Here is a 20,685-nt window from a genome sequence, read left to right on the forward strand (position 1 = left end):
ATTCCAAAGTAATCTATGGGTCCCAAGCAACCATCTTGTTGTTGAGGACTAGAATAAACTTACAATTCTTTCCCACAGTATAAGCAATGCAGTGGCACAGCAAAGGCCGATTTTTGTGGGGGCCGGGAGCTTCATGAGGGATTGAAACTGATACCTGTTGCTTTGAAGTAAATCGCCTCAATACTCTGAAACAAGCAGTCAATGGACGTCCAAGAGATGTTTGCGGTGCAAGTCCAGAATGATCTCGCCTAGGCAGCGCTTTCATAAACTGAATACATGCTATATTCAGGGTAGGGCATGAAGCTTCACCAATCTTTTTAATTGGCACCTGTCCTTTGTAAATGGTGGCTTTTTCATGGGTCAATAGGCTTAGTAGTCCCTCCTTAGTACCACCCGATCTCTTCTTGTAATTTCCAATGAGGACACCCCCGTTACATGTGTTGTTACTAGGTATGTTTGAATTACAGCTTTCAAACACTATTTTCTTAAAGGGCTGTCTCCTGCCTGCAGGCAGGACATGCTCTCCCCAGCAGTAATAATGGTGGTCGAGGGAGGAGCTACGCTAGCAAACAAGATGGCTGCTTAGGCTCTCGGCTCCGCCGACCTCCGTATCCTGCCAGATGATCCGGTCGATAATCCTGTTTTTACGCCCGACCTCCGTGTGGATGAACCGATGCACACTCCGATGGTGCAATCGGCTTGATTGACGGAGTTGTGTCGAGTTGAAGTTTGCAGCCTAGTCCAGCAGGAGAGCCGGGGCCTCGAGTTTTGACCCAGCCGGGTTGCAGTTGAACAACATCGGCCATGAGAATCAAGCAGGGTCCGGACTACTGCAGTGGAGGTCTTTTTTGCCCGATTTTGACGGCGGTCATTCTGATTGACATACATTAAGGGAGGAGTGATGTGGCACAACAGTGGCTGTGGGTGAAGGTCCCTGTCCCGCGGACCCGGTTTGCCGCCGCCGGGGCTCGGTGGGGCGGGGTCTTCGCTCGCGGCAGCGCAGTGCAGATTGCTGCTGCAGAAACCGATCAGTCACCCTCCGACGCCGTCCGGTCCTCTCTTGTCTGTTCCCCCGGAGAAACCGGGCTCTCTGGGGGAAGTGAATATGATCGTACTGAGCGAGAAGATATGGACCGGACGGAGCGTGAGCCGTCGCTGAAGACAGTATTGGCAGCAATCGGGGCATTTCATTCACGTATGGATGCCCTGATTCACAAAATGATTACGGACCTGTCTGAGAAGGAGTGTGTGGAACCGGACCCTGCTCCACGGCAGAGACTGTTGCCAGCAACAGTTTACAAGGCGATCATTTTGATTCTGGTCGAGGACCCCGTGCGACAAGAGGCGCCGAAGCCCTCGGTCGATACTCTGGAGAATCCTGAACCCGGTGTTTAGAACATATCACTACGTTTTAATATCATTGCTGACTCTGGGAGAATGGATTGGCGTTCCCCTCCCGGGGACTCCTGTTGGTGATTGTTCTTGGACTTCTGTCTCATTCTTTCCCTCTTTGGTGACCTTTCGATCGTGGAGAAAACAACATTGGGACTATCGGTCCACGAGGGAGCGTTTCTGTGCGGATGGGGTTCTTGAGTACTTACTGACTTTGATTTGTTTAGGACTGAATTTTTTCGGACTCTTTCTGCACTTTGATTCTCCTGTAGAAGTAGTTGTCTTACCGGGAGGGGTTTGCATGAAGGTTCGGAAGGGCCAAGGCTGAGATCCATTGACCGGGGTTGGTACTATGGCCTTAATGGATGTGGGAATTGTAACTGTTGGTCTAACGGGAGGCTGGGCGGTGTATCATGGCTCCCCCTAATTTACTGTTTCTGTGATCTCTGATAAAATTGTATTTTCATCATAGGGGGTGCTTGTCTCTAGCGGGGGGGGGGGGGACAGGGAGCCCATACGGAAATACCCTCCCCCATGTTTTCTCTTTTCTATTTTTAGAACCTAGTTAGTTGGGGCGACAGGCACACTGCTAGTTGGGGTTAGGCGATAGCCATATGCAGGGATGCAGGGTGGGGGGATGGGTTTATTGTTTTATTTCTGTTCTCGTTCTTATGGTTTTCTTTTTTTCAATATTCTCTTTAGTCTCTTTCTTATTAGTAATATTGGCGAAATATCCTGATTTTGTTTAAATTCCAGTGTCTGGTTGCCAGGCTTTTTCTACTATTCTGATTTTATGGGTGGGTGGGCTACGAAGACCTGCACTTAAATTGTTTGTCGATTGTAATGCTACCAATCCTGCCTCGTACTTACTAGCGCAGGCGTCTCAGCGATTCTTCTGTTGCTTCACATCTATCCTGTCATTGTACCTGTCCGCCTTATTATTATGTATAAATGTATGGCACCGGATAGGTCCATTCCCTTTTTCTTGTTTTGAAATAAAAAGATTTATAAAAAAATAATAATAATGGTGGTCGATCTTCTCTTTTTTGTTACTTGCGATCGCAAGCAAATTCTGAAGTGAGTAAAGAAACTTTGGTAGACCACTGTGCCAACCGCAGCATCAAACACAGTATCTTAAGATAACCTTCTTTGCCCTGTGCGCTGCTTAAGTGAGCACAAAACTAATGTTGTACGAGGAGGTATATAAAGTATATATTTTGAAAAATTGCTTACCAAGGGTGGTCTTCCCATACTAAATATGTGTGGGTATTAAGCTGTGGTAGCGTCGCTTTAAAATTTGTTAAGCCTCCTTCTTAAAAAAACATTTGGACGTGGAAAAAAACCTACATTACAGCAATTGCAACGCATGTGCACTATGGGCATGCTAATTAAAACAATTAAGGCCCCCCAGGCTGGTTGTACTGTAGTGCTGGCAAAACACATGGGACTGCAAGACATACAGAAACAAGTCAAGGAGGTGAACTTCAGTGTAATTAGAAATTCAAACGTCTAACTCCCTCAAGAGCAATTCTAATTTGGCATACCTAACGGCCACAAATATTCCGGGACTACAAGGGGCGTGAACCCTGCCTCAGGTGCCTCATGACCAACGAGGACATTAAGAGCACTATTAAGGACAGCTGCTTCTTTCAGGAAACAACTCATGGAGCAGGTCACTTCCTTCATCTAATAGGAACCAGCTAGGTAGCAACATAATCTGATTAAAAATCCAAGCATGTGAGATGCTGCTGATTAAACATCCAAATGTGATGGGATAGGAGACAGCTTAAGTCGTGGCTGTTCTCGGAGCCTCTCTAAGCCGCAGACTCCCAGCTAGCTTTCTTGCCATGCCCTCACAGCGCCGGGACGCCTCCTAGTTGAGGCAGCTGTTCGCGCTTTATAAATACCAGTATTATTATTATTATTATTATATGCAGGTCACTGAAATCATGCAAGCTATTAATGCAATGCAATAGGCCTCGAAATTGTTAAAGTTAGACCTGTTGGTGTTGAAAATGACAATGTTTTTTACTTTTATAATTACTCAACTGAAGTAAAAAGTAAAAAACTGTCATTTAAAAAACAAAAAAAAACTTCAACAAATGAGAGACCTATTGCATTGTAAATGCTTCTTTACCTGGCCATGTTGCAGGGTGCAGTACCATATTTGACCAAAAGAGGTCCTGTGGATCACATTTAAGACACTGGAAACAAGAAGTCATGTACCTCTGAATGGTGAGCTAAAATAGGGAAATACATGATTTTTGCAGGCAGACTTCAAGGAGTACCTGCATCTTGTGCCCTGAATTTCAAACTACATGTAGGAACGAGGAGTCCATTATGTCATTTTAGCGGAAAACACAGAGTACTAGGGGAAACCTAAAGGAAACACATTGGTGTCTTTATACTTTGTCGTATACCAGCTTGAGCAAATACATTTAGCAAACACTGTCCATGTCAATACCTGTAATATAAAAAGGACAATGCTGTTAAAAGCAGGTGCTGGGACAGAAACGTCCTCCGCATTGTAATGGTCCTGCCCTGAGTACCCAGCACTACAGATGCCTGGATCTCTAAAGCAGATTTTTGTTGTCATAAGCAAACACGGATCAGGCATGTGAGTCATGACATGGCCTGTCTCATGGACTGCGATCTCGTTGGACAGGGAGGGGTGTCCAAAGCGCTACCCTCATTGTGGTGAGAGGCTACTGTCTTCATCAGGAGTTAAGCAGCACAAGCAAGGTGGTGGCAGAATACTGTGTAGTAATAAGTAAGAGTGAGAAGGTCCTTTTTAACCTGTGTCACTTGAGTGAGGCCTACAGGCTCACTCATGTTGCTGTGAGCCTAATTCCCCCAAGGCGTATATCAGTTTGGTGTGTAGTGCTATGCTGTGTATGCATATTAGATGCATGTGCTGGGTATCTGTGCCTATGAGTGAAACAGTACAGGAAGGGTACATTGCCGTACAGAGTGTATGCTGCAAACATGCATGGGGTGTACGTGCGTCTGTAAATGGTACAATAGGTTGAGGGCTCTGGGTTTTATTTTTGGGAGACCTAAGCCTGCATGGTGCAACATGGAGAGGAAGTAGCGAAACCACCCAGACAGACTTGGGTATTGCTGCATTCCTGTAAGCTGAGTAGGGAGAGCCAGACTTCCCCAGCACACACAAGGAAGGGGCCACAGCACATCTCCAGACGGAGATGGGGCTAATAAGAGAATTTTAAGAAGGAGGGCCTGGGTCTGGCCCCTGAGCTACGCTTTTGATACACATCACTGTCGAAGACACCCAGGTGTGAACTCTGGTCACTTGCATGGATTGTATTATGGGGCTATTCGCTTTAGCGTGACTCTTGCTGTGACAGACTGTGTTCAAGAGGAAGAAGAGAGCAAATGAGTGGGCGCTTCAAAAGAAGCATGCCCCCAATATAGAATCCAAAGACCCAGGAACAAAATGAATTTGGTGTCTGGAAATATACTATAAAAATGAGAGCTTGAGGCCCAAAAAAATGTAATCTGCCAAGCAGGCATGGCTGTGTGAGGAGGGGAAAGCTCTGCAAGACTTCTGCATGTGACCAGGGCTGGGGCCAAGACCTGTAGGACCCCTGCTGGGTGAAGGGACATCACCCAGGAAATCCAAGACCACCTGCCCTGCAGCCTCTGCACCATTGCCTGCCTGTATGACAAGATCAGTGTGACCTGTGAAAGAGCAGAGCTTTGGAAGAAGCAAGGTCCAGTGAGGAATGTTGGTGACTGTTTTCCCACTGCGAGGTGTGAGGGAACGGCTGCTGCACCAAACAGTCCTGTATGCAGGATAAAGTTGGCAATCCCCGTATGCCAGGAGAGGCCCAGTCTGAAATTAGCTGTAATGAACAATATGCCAATCGGGCCGGAACCTGTGGGCAGCTCAAAAGTGACAACTCTGTATGGCAGATGGGGCTGCCGAACAGCCACATGCTGTGCTGAGTGGGTCGGTGCCTGGGTACAGTAGGGATGCGGTTAATTCATCTGCCAGAGAGGTTACTGAAGCTAGCCAGAAGTGCATACTGTCCCAGAGCATCAATGGAAGAATGAGGCTGCGAAGGGATCAGTGAAGTAGTGTGGCTCACTGGTTAGAGGCGGCAGACCCGAGAGCAGAGGACGGCCCGGGACCAGGGTTCGATTCCCGGCGCGGCAGGTTTCTGGACCAGGGTCAGCGGACTCGATAATTCTCTCGCCTCGGTGCCCACTCTGATCAGCGATCACACTCGGCAACTCTGGGCATTAGCTTGCCTCATCTTCACTAACGGCCCCACCAGACCGCCGGGGATGCCTGGTCTCACCCTGGAGATACCCATTAAGGGACCATCTCTCAGGGAAGCCAGGAAGGGTTTCGCAGCGGTCGAAGCGCCTTGGGACCCTACGGGTAAGTAGTGCGCTATATAAATGCCAATACATTTACATTTACCCCCACCCCGACATCTACTTCAGGACAAGGGATCAGCACAGATCAGTACCAGAAACTTGTCATTTCCCCTCACACCTTTTGTCTTGAGAGAGACCAAAAGACTTAACTGAAACAAGGAACCACAAGGAACCTCTGGTCGCTGCATGAGTGCGTCCAAGTATGAGATCGGAGATCAGCGAGTGCAGCCTGGTTGGTCCGTGTGCAATGAACTCACTTATACCAGATGCAGCCAATTTGATGCCCGCAGAGGCGGTAAACTCGGGAGCCTGCAGGGACGGGTAAGACTGAATTTGGGCCAGTAGGTTCCAGACTAACTTGCTGGCTACAATAGCTTCTTCCGCAATGGAACGCTTTCAACTTCAAAACAGAGTCAGAGTGGACTCGCCAGACTGAATACTAGTAGGGGATACTGTGGTGATCTGTATTATGCAATACTTGTTGGAACTCCATGATGTCACCAGTGGGTTCTTCATGTACTGTGCATTCTCCTCCAATGTTCCCTGTTTGGCAGTTGCAGCTGCCCTGTCTCTCCTTCATGCTGGACGGCTCTCTTCTCCTGAATAAATATCCAGACTGCAGTTCCTGACTCCGCCTCATCTTTACATTGGCGACTGAGGATGGTCAGCTGTTCCTCAGCTGCTGGATCTACTCACAGACTAATTCCAAGCAAAACGGTTTGGATTCCTGAACATTTTCCATACCTACGATCTACTTCCTTGTGAGTACTTTTTTCAATATTATCCTCACGCTTCATTTTAGAGAGCCGTCGCAGCCATCAGACTCTTTTCTACTATTAGCCTCGTTCTGCGCATCAATCAAGCTTTCACAGCACACTTCCTAGCGCACTGTTAACTATTTTATTCTGCCTCGCGCTACCAACTCTCCTTTCTACTAGCGCTACGTCTTACCTGCTTCGCCTGTGCCTTCACCATCAAGTGTCAAGTCCTGCCAAGTGCTGTCTGTGTCTTCGCTGCTCCTCACCAACGCTGCGTATTCCTTCGCTGCTTGTTCCGCCACCTTCGAGCTCCGCTACAGAATGATGACGTAGTGGAACTCCTCCATTCAGCGCCAGCACGCCTTTGGTCTCCTTAGCAACCGACAAGACGCCCAGCGCCAGCACGCAATTGGTTTCCGCAGCAACCAACAAGACGCTTTTTGTTTGTGCCAGTCATCACGTTATCTTGACGTTCTTCTTGGCTTTCAAAGCCTTTACATCATAAAGGCTTCGCGTCTATTTCATTCCTGTTCACATTATCTTGGCCTCGTCAGCTGTTTCTTCATCGACTTCAATCCTCATCACACAGCTGACGCACGCTGATGCGCACAGCTTTAAATATTTCTCCACGCCGATGCGCACAGCCTTAAATACTTTCTCCACGCAGATGCGCACAACTTTAAATACTCCTCTACGCTGATGCGCACAGCTTTAAACATTTCACTACGCTGACGTGCATGACTCAAGCACTCAGCTAAATAATTCTACAAAGAAGCAAATCCACATTCTCGCGCTGATGCGCACAGCCTATATCACAGCCTGATTTTCTACATCAACACGCCGGAGTATTCAGTATCTACACGCTGACGTGCACAGCTGCCGCACGCATTCTTCCCCACACGCTGACGTGCACAGCTGCTGCACATATTTTTTTTTTCCACACGCTGATCTGCGCGCATTTTACTCCCAACGAAAGACCTACATATCCAAACTGCTATATTTACATTTTTTTTTTCTTCTCTTTTCTCCTTTTTCTGTCATTTTTTTTTTTCTTATATTTAAATCTTTCAACCCAAAGGAAAAATAGAAGATCTCACAATGCAAAATGTATCTCCTCCTGCTCCTTTTCTTCAGACTCCTGGAGATCCTCCTCTCGAATGGAAACTTTGGTTGAGATCCTTTATGGCCTACTTAGGGGCAATTGATGGTTTTAGATACCGTGCGGAAAGAAAAAAAAGTCTAATGTATTATCATCTTGGTGTAGAGGGGCAAAACGTTTTTGACCATCTACCGGTCTATGTTCCACCTACTGGCGAAACTCCCGATGAATTTGAAATAGCTATAGCTAAATTAGACAAGTATTTTGTTAAAACTAAAAATATGGTTGTACACCGTTATAAATTTTTTACTAGAGCTCAAAAACCCGAAGAAAGCATCGATACTTTTGTTACTGCCTTAAAAATACTTGCGTCTAAATGCGAATTTGACAATTTCACCTCTCAACTTATCAGAGACCAGCTTGTTGCTCGCTGCTCCTGCAAACAAATCCAAGGGAAACTTTTATCCTGCAAAGACCCTTCTCTTGACAAGGCTATTGATATAGCCAAAAGTATCGAAACATCTTTAGAAGATTCCAAACAATTAGAGGTTTCTCTTTCCAATACTTCCATCTCTGGTGCTGTTTCCACTAAGGTGCCTTTTCCCACCAAGTCTCCTATTTCCATTCCTCGTGACTCTCGTGGCTATTTCAAAAGAATGGGAAACACCAGTTTTAGAAGACCTTTCATGCCTAATAGACAATTCAGCCAAAGTACTTTCTGTTATAGATGTGGCTCCTCTTACCATGCTTCCAATTTTAAAAATTGTCCTGCTGCCAATCAACAATGCACTCAAAGTGGGAAAAATGGTCATTTTTCAAGGGTCTGTATGAGAGGTAGAAGAGGTAATGTGCGCAGCGTCATGTGTGAAAATGATTCCTTTCAAGACTCAAATCCTCTTGAGCTTTCAACTGAACATTCTGAATGTGATGTGACCAATCAGGAATATGTTGTTGTAGTGAAAGACAATGACACCATCAGCCGCACTTTTCTTGTCCCTGATCCTGAAGTCGATGCCACTATTGACAATCAACACATCTTACTACTGGTGGACACCGGTGCTCGCATCACCATTGTTTCCTATGAGAAATATTCTCATTTTTGGCAAGATAAATGTCTACTTCCTCCTGATGTTCTTTCTGTGGCCTTTGAAGGAAGCAGAATTAACCTTTTAGGTTATTTCTTGGCTGGAATCTCCATCTTTGGCAAATCCATTAAGGGGAAGGTCTATGTTGCCAAACGTGGTATCAATGTTCTAGGGCTTATACATCAGGCAGAATTTGGTGTCACCATCAAACCTGGTCTACCCAACCCTGTATTCATTGAAGGGTGCAATCTTTCTTCTCCTGCACCTTCCCCTGTCTGCAACATTTTCAATAGTGAATTCTGGGAGCACAAATATGGAAAAATCTTTGAAGATCGCTTGGGCAAGATCACCAACTTCCAACACTTTATCAAGGTCAAAGATGGTGTTTCCCCAGTCAAACACAAGCTTAGGAACGTTCCACTCAGTATTAGAGAAGATTTGTCCAAACACCTTAAATCATTATGCGAGCAAGAAATCATTGAAAAAGTAGAATCCACACTATGGCTTTCTCCTATTGTCCTTGCCAGAAAAAGGTCTGGTGATCTTAGGATGTGTGTGGATTTACGCAGTCTCAATGAAGCTATCTGGGTCGATGGTTTTCCCCTCCCTCGCATTGAGGATTTGATAGCTAAAGTGGGCTCATCTACTTGGTTTTCCAAACTTGATTTAAAGGCGGCATACCACCAGATTGAGTTACATCCGCCCTCTCGACATCTCACTGCTTTTGTAACTCCTGATGGAGTTTTTCAATTTCGTCGTCTTCCCTTTGGGTTGGCGTCTGCCGCCGCTGTTTTCCAGCGTATTATGTCTGAAATGTTTGAGGAACTTTCTAATGTTGTCGTTTTCCAGGATGACATTCTTATCTTCACTCAAACTGAGCACGAACACAACTTGGTCATTGACCAAGTTTTCAACATCTTGGAAAGAAGAGGTGTAACTCTACAAAAGAGTAAATGCGTATTCAAAACCAGAGAGGTAGAATACCTTGGTCATACCATCTCTGAGTGTGGTACTAAGCCCAGGCCAGGTCTAGTCAAGAGTATCACTGAGGCTCCTGCTCCTTCTAACAAAGAACAGCTTCTGTCTTTTCTCGGCCTCTGTGAGTTCTACTCCAAATTCATGAGAGACTACGCCAAGACCACTGAATGTTTTAGACTTTTACTTAAAAAAGGTGCCACCTTCAGCTGGTCTGATGAGTGTGAAAAAGGTTTCCAACTCATTAAAGAACACATCACTAAAGCTCCTGCTCTTCAACCTTTCAATGGGAACAGAAAACTTTTGTCACTGTTGACGCTTGTGAATATGGCCTAGGAGCTGTTCTCTCACAATTGGCCTATGGTAAAGAATTTACTGTGGGGTTTGCCTCCAGGACTCTCCGCCCTGTCGAGCGAAAATATTCTGTTATTGAAAAGGAACTGCTGGCCTGTGCTTGGAGTGTTGAAAAGTTTAAATCTTACTTATGGGGCAGACCATTTGTTCTTCAAACCGACCATCGACCTCTTGTCGACATGCTTTCTGGCAGAAACGTCAAGCGCACAACCGCACGGTTGGCTAGACTCTCCACTAAACTGTTAGAATACAACTTCAAAGTTATCTACATTCCTGGGGGCAAGAACAAACGTGCTGACTGTCTTTCCAGGTTACCCATACAAGAACCTAACGAAAATGAGTGGGAAACAGAAATTGAAGAGTGTTTTGTGGCCAACATTTCACAAATTTCCATCTCTTTCGCTGAGAATGATTGGGTTAATGCTGTTGAGAATGATGCTGTACTTAGGGATGTTGTCTCTTTCATACAGAAAGGTTGGCCCAAGGAAAAATCTCTTTCTCCTGAACTTCAGATTTATTGGAAAATCAATTCCGAACTTTCCTTGGAAAGTGGCAAAATTGTTAGGGGCAATAAGTTTATTCCTCCCTCTGTTTACCGGGAAAAAATTATTGCTGATGCTCATTCTGGACATCTGGGTGCCACCATTACTAAAAGAAATGTCAGATCGAATTTCTGGTGGCCAAGAATGGACAATCAAATTGTGGATGCTGTCAAACTTTGCACACGCTGTAACACCAGCGATAAAGTCCTTATTTTGGAAGGTGTTTGTGATTCTGTTGTTCCCCCACCCAACAGGGCTTGGCAAAAAATTGGCCTGGACTTTCTGGGTCCATTCCATGTTCTTCCCAACACTTCCAAGTATTTCTTGGTCCTCGTCGATCACCTCTCTAGGTGGGTCGAGGTTGAACCTATCAATGTTCCCAATTCTAAGAGCGTTATTGATTGCCTGACCAAAATTTTTCTGAGGGAGGGTTGTCCAGAAGAAATTCTAACCGACAATGGGGTTCAGTTTATCTCCAAGGAAATGAGTGTTTTTTTGAATAATTGTTGTATTAAACATACCAGAACTCCTTTGTATCACCCTCAGAGCAATGGCAAAACCGAGAGGTTCAATAGAGTTATTGTTGAATGTGTGCAGGCCGCCTTCAGATCCAATACCTGTATTTTCCAGGCTGTAAAAGATCTTGTATGGTCTTATAGAATTTCCCCACATGTTGCTACAGGCTTTTCCCCTTTTGAATTGATGAGAGGAAGGAAAGCCTCTTCTCAAGCTTTTCCCTTTTGGATGGTCAAAAGTCTCCACAAAGGTTGTGATTTGGAAGTGGCATGGGATTGTGCCAACAAAAAATCTTCCAGTTCTCTGCCTTGTGACGTGGAACATGGTAAGAGGTCTTTTCACAGTATTCATGCTGGTGATTGGGTCAGGATTAAGAATCCTGTCACTGTTAAAAAAGGTCTTTCCAAGTTTCTTGATTCCCAACAAGTTGTGGAAGTTCGCAAAAATGCTGTCAAATTGTCAAATGGTAATTGGTGGAGCACTTCTCGCGTTGCCAGAGATCCCTCTCGTGCTTCTCGTGCAACTGTTCCTACCCCCAATGTCCAAGTTGACAATAGTTTAAGGAAAAGCTCAAGGTTGATTGTTAGACCCAACAGATTTCGTGACTATGTATGATTCACTATTCATTGTAGTTCCATCTTGTTTTTTTTTTAGAAAGGGGGGAGGTGTGTGGTGATCTGTATTATGCAATACTTGTTGGAACTCCATGATGTCACCAGTGGGTTCTTCATGTACTGTGCATTCTCCTCCAATGTTCCCTGTTTGGCAGTTGCAGCTGCCCTGTCTCTCCTTCATGCTGGACGGCTCTCTTCTCCTGAATAAATATCCAAACTGCAGTTCCTGACTCCGCCTCATCTTTACAGATACCCTGGATGTTGTCAATATTGATTGGAGAATAATCACTACAGCTAGAGTGAGGAGGAAGTGGGACAGAGAACCGCCAAGGAACACTAGACCCCTGAACTCAGGTGGATTGTGTAGTTGTTTATGAATGTCGTATTTTTCATTTTTTATGGGTAATGGTAGAAATAAAACACTTCTCTTATTTGCTAAGGGTGAATATTTGGCTGGACAATGAGTTATTGCTGCTGCATACATTTTGTGTTGTGAGCCGTTGTTCACGAGTCTGTATCCACACCACCCCCAAAAGGGGGTCTTGGACTGCTCAACCACTTTACTACTGAAAGTTAAGTGCAAAAGGTGTACTTGGCCAAGTTGCTCAGAGACCATAGTAGGTCGGGCCCAAACACAGAAGAAGTAAAAGGTGTCAATCCCCACGTTTGGGCCCAGTAACCCATGCTTTCCCCATGGCCCTCTGAAAGGGGTCCTGACAACAGGCATTCGCAAATGGCGTTTACATGCAAAAGTGCTGTTTATCACATTATAGTCTGAGCCCTTGACTTAAAAAATTACATAGATTAATACAACTTTAAACAAGCACTGGTAAATGCATACAGTTTCGCCTGTGTGATTAATAATAAGCTGTTGTAAGTTGTGGCTTCCTGAGTAGTTGTACAGTAGGTTACAAAAAGTCTGTTAAAGTGGTATGACTTGTTTATGTACAAAAAGGCAATAAATTGTGCTGTTACCAGCGGTATAGTGCGGGTAAGTAATAATAAAAGTTTGAAAAATGAAAGAGGGAAATAGAATTAATTTATTTGATAGCAATATTATGTTTTAGAGGAGTTCTGACAATGTTTGGTCCTGTGCCACTGCTCCTCACCATTCAAATCATGACCCTATTGCCTGTAAGGTCACTGCACTTGTGACTGCCTGTTTAGTACCAAAATACCACAATTTTAGGTGTTTAGTGGGGTGCCTAGAGTTTTTGGTTCCCATGTCACTGCACCTGCTGGAACACTGAAATTATGACCCTAGTGTCTGAAGGGTAACCACACTTGTGATTGCCTATTTAGTAGTTAAATATAGCTATACTTGGTGTTTAGAGGAGTTCTGACAACTTGTGGCCCCAGTGCCAATGCACCTGCTGCACCATTCAAATCATGACCCTGTTGTCTGCAAGGTAACTGCACTAGTGACTGCCTGTGTAATTTAACATTGTTGCAATAATCTGCATTTAGAGGGGTCCCAAGAACTTTTTGCCCCTGGGCCACTGCACCTGCCGCACCATTCACATAAAGTCCCTTTTAACTGCACCGCAACTGCAATCGTCACTGCCTGTTTAGTAGTTAAATATAGCAATATTATGTATTTAGAGGAGTACTGACAACTGTAAGGCCCAATGCTACTGCGCCAGCTGCACCATTGAAATCATGAACCTGTTTGCAGGGTAACTGCACTTGTGGCTACCTGTTTAGTAGTAAACTATAGCATAGCTCTTGCATATTAACGTTATTTTTGATACAGAATGTTTATTACAATATTCAGAATTGTATCATAATGACCAAATAGATTAATCTGGAAAACATCTATCTCTTAATGCCTACAAAGTGCAAAGAAATGTACTGAGGCATGAATAGGAAATGCCACAAACGTTCTAAGGCTAAAGCATCTGCTTTACACAAATAAGTATTAAAAAGCTAGCGTATTAAAAAGCTAGCATTCCAGCATACTGTTAGACGCAGTCTACCTTTTCAGTGGAAAAAGATTTTACCTTGACAGTGAATGGGGCTTAAACGGAGTGAACAGCTTTAGAAGAAGTATCATATAAGGCTGCAGTTAAAACATTTTTTTTTTTTTAATAAATCCACCCAAAAGTGAATGAACAAAGTAATTTGGAGATGGGAACTGATAAGAGTACTCTTTTAATATATATTAAATACAAGAAATTTTACAAGCCCAGCTTAAGTGCTGTGCAGGTGAAATCTACAAAGAAGTAAATAAATTGAACAATTTACAAAATATAAATTCATTAACTGTGCGATTTTTCTCCAATGCTGCTTTAGCTGTCAAAAAAACATATTTTTTTTTTAAAGAGGTTTCAAAAATCTATGCTTAAAACTTTTTAAAGCGGAACAAATAAATCACATATTCAATGGCATCTACATCATTAATAAGATAAGGTGCATATTCTCTCATCCGAAACTATATCCTGCTATGCATCCATCACAGATTTTAACAGTAAAGATTTCAGACTACTTAGGATTATGCATCTTTGCAACCTATTTTTAGCATAAAATATTCATGGGGGTGGGGAGAAAGAGTTCAATGTGACAAACATTCTGGTAATTGAGTGTACTTCGCCAATGCAAAATATACCCTCAAGCATTCTAATGTAATCACTTCCTAGAAGGTGAAAGGATACACCAAAAGGGCCAATATGAGGTGAAAGAGTTATAGTTTTGATGGTGAAGCAGAAGTCCACACTACCTATATTTTAAAGTTGGTAACAATAGGGCATGTGGCCAGCTGCGTTGTCTAGTTAGATCTAAAATATAAGAGAACAGAAGAGAACCTCTAAACTTGCGGACTTGAAAAAAAAAGCTTGACTTAATTATTTACTTTTATAGTGACAGACTGGTTTAACCCCTACAAATCCCTTCAAAATCTGCTACATTTTGGTTAGGAAATATTTAGTATGAAATTGGTACAGCGGATATATTTAGGTACAGTGTGACTATTTGGGTTAGATTGTGTAACCAATGTTTGCTTCAAAAGTTATTTATAAAAGTCCTGTTCCTGCGTAATGAAGGACCCAAGCCCTCACTACAACCTATGACCAGCTCTAAAGGAACAATTGTGCGCTCCTACTGGGTATGTTTGGAACTTATTTTGAATTAGCTACAACATTTCCAAAGATGCCGTAACTTGAGGCGTATAAACAGAAAAGACCAACAATATTATTGTTGTATTCTATGGTTTACATTCTATTCTTATGTTCTTTGGTGTAGTCATTGGAATGTGCAGGGGGGATTCCAGTGAAGGATTCGAGGTAGGGCAGTTGCGCTGACTCCTCTGATCCAGGCTGGCGAGTTGGGATGATGCGGTGTACGAACGAGAAATAAAGAAGGCTTCTACATTCATATTGCCTTCGCGAATTAATTTAAGAACCTAATGTAACATTTGGCGACGATCGGGATTTCATCGTACACCATCCAGCATTTTGTCAGACTGTTCGGTAAAATATCAACATTTTCAGCCCTGATTTCTCTAAGTGAGTTAGACGGCTCTATATGGGACGGACTGAGGCGCAGAAGCGACTGTGAATATGAGCGAACAGGTCGTATAATCATTTTACAAACATTTATATTTGGCCTGCTTTCTTCCAAACTGCCATTGTCACGAGTGCTCAGCCTTTACCTGCATACACCATTTAGAATCTTCCTCACACTAAGTTCTTTTGCTCTCCGGCCATTCTCTCCTCCCGAAGTCCAGCGTTGCTCACGTTAAGCGTCACGTTTGGTTGACCCGAGGTCACGCAACGTGCCTCCATTTTGAACGGTGATGGATCAAGCCCTGATCTTTGGACTGGGTAAGAGTGGTCTGCCTAATTCAGACACTCTGTTCATCACCACCCCCTTTTCTGAATCGTTTTTGGCCACTATAGGTGTGGCAGGGTATACTCAGACATGAGTCCCTTGCTCACTGCACCATCAGGATTCAAGCAAGCCGGGCCGACGACGGCTGAAATGCCATAAACCGGTCCCCGGAAGCTGGTCTCCTTTCTGGTGAAGAATTGGCTTGGTAGTTTAGTCTGCCCTGTTCCCATGATGCACTGGGCCAGGGACAGACTGATTTGCATATAGCCAGGTTCTGAGCTGGGATGGTGCAGTGAGCTAAATAACGGTGATGGATCAAGCCCTGATCTTTGGACTGGGTAAGAGTGGTCTGCTTAATTCAGACACTCTGTTCATCACCACCCCCTTTTCTGATCCATTTTGAAGTCAGGCACCAACTCTTCAGCATACTGTGCGCAGTGACACGCACACCATTAAAGTTCGCTGAAGCACAATTACTGGGTTCAGTAATGCGCACACCCATTATTATCATCCTACACCCGTAAAATATTTTAAAATATTCATTATAATATCGGTGCTGCGCACACCTGACCTTATCAACACGTATTTATGAAGCCAATTATACTCATTTTCTCACGAACTATATTTGCATGAACATTACAGCGTGTTCTTTATCAATTCAATCGGTGACACGCACACCATTTTCTGAATACATTAGTACAAGCCTATAGTTCTTATTGTTTATTCACAGATAGCCATTATATTGTTAAGGTTAATGAGTAGTTAGTCATTAGAAGTGATAATTTCAACTGTTTTTGAACTTTTTTGCCTATTAGTTTATTATTCTGCCATTTTCATTTATATTAAGAATGCAAAGTTTTACGTGTCCTCCACATTTCTTGCCAGAACCAGGTATACCAAAAAACAAAATGGAAAGAGTTAGGAAACTGACTCTTCTGTACAATAATCTAGGGTCAGAAGGCCAACGTATTTTTGATTACTTTCCTTTGGTTACTCAATCTGATTAAACTGATTGGGATGTTTATAAAGAGGCAGTTTGCAGACTTGCTAATTATTTTAAAGATGACACTAGCGTTGTAGTGGAAAGACACAATTTCTCTACTAGATGTCAATTGGAATTTGAATCTATTGACATTTTTCTAGCTGAATTGAGAGTCTTAATTACCACCTGTGAATTTGATGGAAACATTGATTCCTATCTGAGAGATCAACTCATCGTAAATTGTTTCAACAAAAAAGTGCAAGAAAGATTACTTTGTTATAGGAATCCATCATTAAGTGAAACACTTGAATTAGCCAGAGGCATTGAAAGATCGGTTGTTGCACAGAAAGAATTAAATCTAAAGTGGATCCTGTTCCTGAACGGTCAATGCAATTGGAACCAAGCCTAAATCTAAATTTTCTAAACCTAAAGACAGTAAAGAGCAAAGTGCTTCTCACAGATGTGGATCTCTGACGCATTAAGCTAATGCAAAGAATTGTCCAGTTATTGGGAAACTTTGTAGTTACTGTAAAAAATATGGTCATTTTTCAAGGTTGTGTATAATTCCACAGAAAATTGCAACTCTTGAAAATGTTGAGGATTCATCTGAATATAATATTTGCACTGTTAAAAGTTTTAAAAAGATTGTTATTTCAATTGATTCCGATTTAAATGATGGTGGTCCTTTATGTTATATAACCATTGGTGATATTGAAATTCAAGTAACTTTAGATTCTGGTTCTACGGTTACTTTTGTCACTGATGTGTTGTTTTACAAGTATTGGAATTCTATTCAACTTTTACCTCTAGACATTTGTACTATTTCCTTTGGAGATCATAATATTGACATGTTAGGATTCTTTCTCGACAAGATCAAATTTAAGGACAGAACACTTTTCACTAAAGTATATGTAGCCAAAAAGGGGTACAACATATTAGGATGGAAAGAGCAAGGGAAATTTGGCATGGTGTTAAGTCCAGGCACTTCATATCCTATTTCTCTAGTGGACATACCAGATGTAAATCCCTCTTTACAACAGCTGCTTCTCAAGCATGATTCCTTATTTAATGATAAATTAGGTTTGGTACATAATTTTGAACACAATTTTTTTTTTTTAAAGATGCTGTTTCTACTAGCCACAAAGTAAGGAATGTTCCATTTTACATTAGGGATCAGCTTAAACAACATTAGGAGAATCTGTGTTCAGATGAAGTATAGAACAAATTAATTCATCTGAGTGTATTTCTCCGATTGTTGTTGCGAAGAAAAAAGGTTCTAAAGACATCAGGCTTTGCATTGAACTAATATCTTTAAACAAAAATATCTTAATTGACTGTTTCCCTTTGCCTAAAATCCAAAAAATGCTAGCTCAGTTAGGAGGTGCCAAAATATTTTCTTGTCTTGACTTAAAGTCTGCTCATCACCAGGTGGAGCTTGCTGAAGAGTCCCGCGCTCTCACAGCTTTTAACACCCCTTTTGGTGCTTTCAGATTTTTGCGAATGCCTTTCATCCTAGCATCGGCCGCTTCTGTCTTCCAGAAACTAATGTACAAATTATTTGGGGATTGTAGTAATGTTCTTGCTTATCAGGACGATATTCTTGTATATTCAAAAAATACTGAGAAACACCTAGAAAAGTTGTCGAATGTATTACAAATTCTTGAATCAAATGGTTTTGCAGGTAAAAAAGAAAATGTAAATTTCTAGTCGATCATATTGACTATCTAGATCATGGGTTCTCATAGTACGGCCCGCGGGCCAGGCGCGGCCCGGCAAGCCTTCCTTGGCGGCCCGCGGACCGTGCAAACATCGTACCCATGTATTATTATTTTTTTTCCCGAGAGTGTCTGCTGCAGCGCGACTCAGAGTCTCTGCTGCTCTTTGGGGGCTGGGCGATTCTCGCATAGCCAGAGTGGAGCTACAGGGGTCTAAAATGAGGTGAAATACAACAAAGCCTCATTAGCATGCAAATGGCCTTTAATGACCCGTGAAGTGCTTGGGTGCGGCTGTGTGTGTGTGTGTGTGTGCCCCTGGAAGCTGTCTCAGCCCAGGCCGACACACAGGCAGGGTGAGATGAAAGAGGGTGACAGAGGGTGACAGAGGGAGAGGGAGCGAGGGAGAGAGAGAGAGGGAGTGGGAGAGCAAAGGAGAGAGGGAAACGGGGAGTTAGAGAGGGAGGGAGACGGGGAAGTGAGGGGGGAGTGAGAGAGGGGGAGAGTGAGAGAGGGAGTGAGAGAGGGAGGGTGGGAGTGAGAGTGGGTGGGAGTGAGGGAGGGAGGGGTGAGAGAGGGAGGGGTGAGAGAGGGAGGGGTGAGAGAGGGAGGGGTGAGAGAGGGAGGGGTGAGAGAGGGAGGGGTGAGAGAGGGAGGAGTGAGAGAGGGAGGAGTGAGAGAGGGGGGAGTGAGAGAGGGGGAGGGAGTGAGAGAGGGGGAGGGAGTGAGAGAGGGGGAGGGAGTGAGAGAGGGGGAGGGAGTGAGAGAGGGGGAGGGAGTGAGAGAGGGGGAGTGAGAGAGGGAGGGAGACGGGGTAGTGAGAGAGGGGGAGAGTGAGAGAGGGGGAGTGAGACCGGGGAGTGAGAGACGGGGAGTGAGAGAGGGAGGGAGGGAGGGAGGGAGTGAGAGAGGGAGGGAGTGAGGGAGGGAGTGAGAGGGAGGGAGGGAGAGAGGGAGTGAGAGAGGGTGGGGGTGAGAGAGGGTGGGGGTGAGAGAGGGTGGGAGTGAGAGAGGGTGGGAGTGAGAGGGTGGGAGTGAGAGGGTGGGAGTGAGAGGGTGGGAGTGAGAGAGGGTGGGAGTGAGAGAGGGTGGGAGTGAGAGAGGGTGGGAGTGAGAGAGGGTGGGAGTGAGAGAGGGTGGGAGTGAGAGAGGGTGGGAGTGAGAGAGGGTGGGGGTGAGAGGGGAGTGAGAGAGGAGGGAGTGAGAGAGGAGGGAGTGAGAGAGAGACAGAGGGATTGAGACAGACAGAGGGAGTGAGAGAGAGGGAGTGAGGGAGACAGACCGGGGGAGGGAGAGGGAAGGAGCGAGGGAGAAAGCGAGGGAGGGAGGGAGAGAGAGAGGGAGTGAGGAAGAGAGAGAGAGGGTGTCAGAGAGTGAGAGAGAGTGAGAGGAGTGAGAGAGAGAGGGAGGGAGTGAGAGAGAGTGAGAGAGAGGGAGTGAGAGAGGGAGGGAGTGAGAGAGGGAGGGAGTGAGGGAGGGAGTGAGAGAGGGAGTGAGAGAGGGAGTGAGAGAGGGAGTGAGAGAGAGAGGGAGGGAGTGATGAGGTTCCATGACAATTGTAAGTGGTGTTTTCGACTCGTTCGAATATGGACGAATTTGGTATCTATGAACCGCAAATGACGAGTTTAGTGGGTGTACGCGTTTTCGCTATGCTGACCTAAACCGTTCGTCCGTTTTGTGGGTTTCTTTGTTTGGACCCACGGGTTCCATTTTAGATACGGCATCCATTTTGTCTCTTGCCCTCAAGTAGCCAGCGAACGGACACTGTCCGCTTCGTGACCCTGGGATTCCCAAACTCTTGTGGAAGACACATGTTCCTTTGAGGGTGTCTTTATGACGAGGGGGATGGCACTGCAAAGGCAGATGGCCCCGCTCGAGGCTCATCTTGCCGTGCCGGTCTATTGTTTCAGCCGTGCATTCATTAGGCATGTCTCCTTTGATCCTGCAATCGTGTTTCTGATATCACCCCCTTACACTCTTTTCAATCTGTTGACTATCTTTGTCTTCCTCTGCACCTGTTTCTGACTCTTCCTTAATACGTTTACAGCCGGATTGGAATGTACTAATGGTGGGAAGATGTACTTTTACAGTTGGGAACTGGTGATGTTACTGTAATTATGTTCCGGGACTCTGAATACATGAAAGCGACCCCCTATGAAATTTACTGTGGGAACTGGGTTGTAACCATTTGTTTGCGATGTTGTTCTATGACGAAAAACTGTATAAAAGGAGCGATCCACAGATGCAATTTGAAGCAGTCTCCTAGAACCTACATGCGATGTACTTCTTGTGACTTCTCTGTTCCCTGCAGTAAATAAACCTCGATCTTTGACGCCGAAGGAAGTGTCCCGTGTCCTTCAGTTGGCGCCCACGTGGGGCGACATCAGCGGCACTGGTCCAAAGCCGGACGATCGTGAGGAACTTCGT

At 44.4% G+C, this 20,685-nt stretch overlaps 1 protein-coding gene across 1 annotated transcript in view; it reads right to left on the reverse strand.

Moving 5' to 3' along the window:
* GALNT12 (polypeptide N-acetylgalactosaminyltransferase 12) overlaps window positions 1–20,685 on the reverse strand; it is a 648,514-nt gene that overhangs the window by 568,155 nt on the left and 59,674 nt on the right. The gene's annotated exons all lie outside the window — the stretch shown is intronic.

This window comes from Lissotriton vulgaris, chromosome 4_1 (genome assembly GCF_964263255.1).
Source record: "Lissotriton vulgaris chromosome 4_1, aLisVul1.2, whole genome shotgun sequence".
In the NCBI taxonomy this organism is placed as follows: Eukaryota; Metazoa; Chordata; class Amphibia; order Caudata; family Salamandridae; genus Lissotriton; species Lissotriton vulgaris.